The 5697-nt window shown below is 39.8% G+C and overlaps 1 pseudogene; it reads left to right on the top strand.

The window, feature by feature from the left end:
• Positions 1-315: 315 nt before the first annotated feature.
• LOC127687931 (proliferating cell nuclear antigen-like) lies at positions 316-4295 on the top strand (annotated as a pseudogene).
• The last annotated feature ends 1402 nt before the right edge of the window (positions 4296-5697 follow it).

Here is a 5697-nt window from a genome sequence, read left to right on the forward strand (position 1 = left end):
AATAGTGTCAGGCCTTGGGACATCCCCTTGAGCTGGATCCCACTTTGGGATCTGGACCTTCTTTTCCTCAGGCTCCTCTTCATTTCTATCCTTGTAATTCTATCAGACAGGAACAATTATGGGTCAGAGTTGTAGCTGTGGGGTGGTCCCCCACGCCCTCATTTGATGCTGTCTTCCTGATGGGCTAGAGCCAGTTACTTGAGAGATTTGTGGTAGGTGGATTTTAAGTTACCTGATGGAAAAGTGAGTGGAGGGGAGGAGAGACCATGAGGAGGAAAGTAGACAGAACCATGAGAGGAGGGGTACCATGAGCACATGGCCAGGAGAAACAGCAAAGATTTGAAGAACACAGCTGGAGAGGTAGCCACATCAGCAATTTAAAAAGTAAATTAGGAGGTTCCTCAGAAAATTGAAAACAGATCTACCTGAAGACCCAGCTATACCACACTTGGGAATATACCCAAAACATGCCCCACCATGCCACAGGGGCACATGTTCCACTATGTTCATAGCAACCTTATTTTTATAGCCATAAACTAGAAACTGCCCAGATGTCTGACAACAGAAGAATGGATACAGCAAATGTGGTTCATTTACACAATGGAATACCATTAAGAATTTAGGATATCCTGAGTTTTGCAGGCAAATGGAAGGAGCTAGAAAATATCATCCTGAGTAAGGTAACTCAGACCCAAAAGGACATCCATGATATGCACTCACTAATAGGTAGATGTTAGCCAAGAAAAAAAAAAGTACAGAATACCCAAGATACATTCCACAGAACTCAAAAAAGTCAACAAGCTGAGGTGCCCAAGTGAGGACAGCTCAGTCCCACTTGGGAGGGAGAAGAAAGCAATCACAAGTGGGGAAAGAGGGAGGGACCAGGGAGGGAAAGTGGATGGACCAGGGGATTGCCACCTATTGAGCCTTCACCTGACCAAGGAACATTCCTCCCACCGATGCCTAACAAGGCATTCTTCTGCCACATTTTTGGCTAGAACCATGTTTACCCCTTGGTTGATGGTTTAGTCCCTGGGAGTCCTGGAGTGTCCCAGTGGTCAACATTATTGTTCTTCCCATGGGGCTATAAACCCCTTCAGCTTCTCCGGACCACCCTCCAGCTCCTCCTTTGGGGATCCCATGCTCAGATCAATGGTTGACTGCTAGCATCTGCCTCTGTATTTGTAAGGCTCTGGCAGAGCCCCTCCAGAGACAACCATGGCATGCTCCTTTTGGGGTACATTTCTTGTCATGCATAGTAGTGTCCGGTTTTGGTGACTGTTTATAGGATGAATCCCCAGGTAGGGCAGTCTCTGGGTGGCCTTTACTTCAGTCTCTGCTCCACACATTGTCTCCCTTATTGCTCCTGTGAGTATTTTGTTACCTTTCTCAGAGGAACCAAAGCACCCTCACTTCAGTCCTCCTTCTTCTCCAGCGTCCTGTGCTGGGTAAATTGTTACTTGTTTATTTTGAGCTGTTGGGCTAACATCCACTTATCAGTGAGTGCATACCATGTGTATTCTTTTGTGATTGGGTTGCCTTGCTCAGGATGACATTTTCTAGTTCCATCCATTTGCCTACGAATTTCATGAATTCATTGTTTTTAATAGCTGAATGGTACTCCATTGTGTATGTATATCACAGTTTCTGTATCCATTCCTCTGTTGAAGGACATCTGGGTTCTTTCCAGCTTCTGCCTATTATAAATAAGGCAGCTATGAACATAGTGGAGCATGTGTCCTTATTACATGTAGGAGCATCTTCTGAGTATATGCCTAGAAGTAGTATAGCTGGGTCTTCAGCAATGGTCAAACTGATTTCCAGAGTGGTTTTACCAGCTTGTATTCCCACCAAAAATGGAGAGGTGTTCCTTTTCCCCCCACATCCTCTCCAGCATCTGCTATCCCTTGAGTTTTTCATCTTAGCTATTCTGACCTGTGTGAAGTGGAATCTCAGTATTGTTTTGATTTGCATTTCCCTGATAACTAAGGATGCTGAACATTTCTTTAGGTACTTTAGAGCCATTTGAGTTTACTCAGTTGAGAATTCCCTGTTTAGGTCTGTACCCCATTTTTAATCAGGTAATTTGGCTCTCTGGAGACTAACTTCTTGAGTTCTTTGTATATCTTGGTTATTAGCCCTCTGTTGGATGTATGATAAGTAAAGATCTTTTCCCAATTTGTTGGTTGCTGTTTTGTCCTGTTGACCATGTCCTTTACCTTACAGAAGCTTTGCAGTTTTATGAGGTCTGATTATTGTTCTTAGAACATAAGCAATTGGTGTTCTGTTCAGGAACTTTTCCCCTGTGCCCATGTTTTCAAGATTCTTCCAGACTTTCTCCTCTATAAGCTTCAGTGTGTGTGGTTTTATGTGTAGATCCTTGATCCACTTGGACTTGAGCTTTGTACAAGGAGATAAGAATGGGTCAATTTGCATTTTTCTGCATGCTGACCTCCAATTGATCCAGCACTATTTGTTAAAAAAAAATGCTGTCTTTTTTCCACTGGATGTTTTTAGCTCCCTTGTCTCCCATCTTCATGGATTGGATAGTAATATAGTAAAATATAGTAAAAATGATCATCTTGCCGAAAGCAATCTACAGATTCAATGCAATCCCCATCAAAATCCCAAATCAATTCTTCATGGATCTAGAAAGAGAAATTCTCAAATTCATCTGGAATAACAAAAAACCCAGAATAGCAAAAACTCTTCTCCACAACAAAAGATCTCCTGGGGGAATTACCATCCCTGACCTCAAGCTCTACTACAGAGCAATAGTGAGAAAAATTGTTTAGTATTGGTATGGAGACAAGCAGCAAGATCAGTGGAATAGAATTGAAGACCCAGAAAAGAACCTACACACAGTCACTTGATATTTGACAAAATACACTTCTTAAAACTGTTCCTCACTGGGAATATCTATTGTTTAATTTATTCATTGCTTTTGGGAAACATAGAAATAATTGCTGCATCCATCTAACTCAACCTAATAGAACTTGTCTATAAAACATTCTTTTGTAGTGCTGTTAATGGTCCCACTGCAAAAACTAGATTTTTATTTTTAATAATATTTTATACTCTGGTCTCATGTAAACTAATCACTACTATGTATCCTAGTTCTGCTAAATGATGGAAATTTTATTCATTTCCATTTTTACTAGTGATAGCAAACATTGTTTTTGTTTTCTACCTTACCCCAAATACTGTGAGATACAGATGTACAGTAACATATAGGATATAAAATCAAAATACAGAAATGAATATCTTTCCTATATATTAATAATGAATATGTTGAAAAGAAAGAATGAAAAGGATACTATTCAAAGGAGCTTCTAAAATATCTGCTAATTAAGTCAACCAAGAAAATGAAAATTGACTACACCAAAAAAAAAGAAATGGAAAGTGGAAAGACCTTCCATGTTCATCGATTAATATTGTGAAATGGCTATACTAACCCACCAAAGTCATCTATGTACAGATTGCAGATGTAATCCTTAAGAAAATACCAATGACATTCTTGACAAAGATACAAAAAAAACCAAACATAAAATTCTGGTGGAAACATATAAGATACAAAGGAACCAAAGCAAAAGGAAAAATGCTGAAGGTTCCGCCATATCTGACATTAAACTATACTACAAATATTAGCAACCAAAATCACATAATATTGACACGAAACACAGAGATGTGCAACAATAGGATAGGAGAAGGAACCCAGAGTTAAACCCACTAAGCTACAGCAAACCTAATGTCTGCAAAGGCTTTCAAAATAAATATCAGACAAAAGATAATGCTGATACTTTAGCACCAGTATTTGAAGCACCAAATCGAGAGAAAGTTTCAGATTATGAAGTGAAGTTAATGGACTCAGGTGATGAGCAGCTTGGGATCCCGGAACAGGAGTACAGCTGTTGTAGTAAAGATGTCATCTGGTGAATTTGCATGTATATGCCAAGAGCTTAGCCATATTGGAGATGCGGTTGGGATATCCTATGCAAAAAGGATGGGGTGAAGTTTTCTGCATGGGAGCGTTTGGCAATGGGAACATTAAGTTCTCACAAACAAGCAATGTTGATAAAGAAGAGGAAGCAGTAACCATAGAGATGAATGAGCCAGCTCAGCCAACTTTTGCTCTGACTTATATGAACTTTTCCACAAAAGCCGCTCCACTGTCTCCTCCAGTAACACTCGGTATATCTGCAGATGTACCTCTTGTTGCAGAGCATACAACTGCTGACATGGGACACTTAGAGTCTTATTTGGCTCCCAAGATCAAAGACAAAAAGGGATCTTAGGCATTGCCAGAAACTGAGAAAAGTAAACTTTTGAGGATTGCTTCTGAGACGCCAGTGTGTTCTGAACTCTTTTCTGTCACCGAGTTTGTACCTGATATCTTCTGTAAATAACCTACTTCTTTCTCTCCATTCTCCACAATTTGCTTAAAGAATAAGCTCCAAAGTAAAAACTGGTTTTGTTAACATAAGTATTAACATAAATGTTTCTGCCTTAGACATATTGGTGATTTTTTTTATTTTCATTTTTTTCTTTTTTTTAAATTTATTTTATTTATTTACATTTCAAATGTTACTCCCTCCCAGTTTCCCCTCCACAAAACCCCTATTCCCTCCCTCTCCCCCCGCCTCTATGAGGGTGCTCTCCCACCTGCCCACCCACTCCTTCCTCAGCGCCCTAGCCTAGCATGGGTCATCAAGACTCCACAGGAGCAAGGGGCGCTCCTCCCAGTGATGCCCAATAATGATGATTTTTACTCTAAATGCAGTTTAAAGAAATGTTTTTCAATTTAAATTAAGTTAATTGAATTTGAAGAAAAAAGGGAAAAAAAGGTGCTAGGAAATTAGATATCCATATTCCAAAGAAAGAATATGGTAAGATACTTTTCCCTCGCCCTGTGCAAAATTCATTACAAAGTAGATTGTATTCTTTGTGGCCGGAAATATTAAAAAAATTCATGCCAGCCAACTCTCCACAGTGCCTGGCCGCCAACTCTCCAGCCCATGCTGGGCCATCTCTCAGGCAGGGGCCCTGATTTCCTCTTGCTTCCAAGCAACACCCACACACCCCATGGTCAGCCATCTCAACACGTAATTACCTGGTAGAATCAAGACTCAATTTTTTTGCTGTTGTTATTTGTTTGTCTTATTCTGTTTTCTTTATTTCAAAATTTCTATCAGTGCTAACTTTTTCACTCATTTGAGATCTTTTATTTTTTATTTTAATATTTTCTTTCTTCTTTTTATAATTTTTATTAGATATTTTCTTTATTTACATTTCAAATGTTATCCCCTTTCCTGGTTTCCTCTCCAAAAAAAAAAAAAAAAAAAAAAAAAAAAAAAAAAAAAAAAAAAACCTCCATCTGCTCACCAACCCACCCACTCCTGCTTCCCTGTCCTGACATTCCCCCACACTAGGGCATCCAGCCTTCTCAGGACCAAGGGCCTGTCCTCCAACTAGGCCATCCTAGGGGCCATGGTTCTTCTAGCAGTCATGGTTCTTCTCCTACCCTGAGACACTCCCTCGCTCTGTAACTTTCAGGTCTGCCTTTCTTTTCCTGTTCAACCAATGACTTCTCACTGCCCTAATGTGATTGAACAGGGAAAATCCTGCAACATTAATTATACATTACTTAGAATGCACACCATCCAGGAAAGGCATTTCAAGATATAAGCATAGGCCATG

This window comes from Apodemus sylvaticus, chromosome 6, assembly GCF_947179515.1.
Source record: "Apodemus sylvaticus chromosome 6, mApoSyl1.1, whole genome shotgun sequence".
Classification (NCBI taxonomy): domain Eukaryota; kingdom Metazoa; phylum Chordata; class Mammalia; order Rodentia; family Muridae; genus Apodemus; species Apodemus sylvaticus.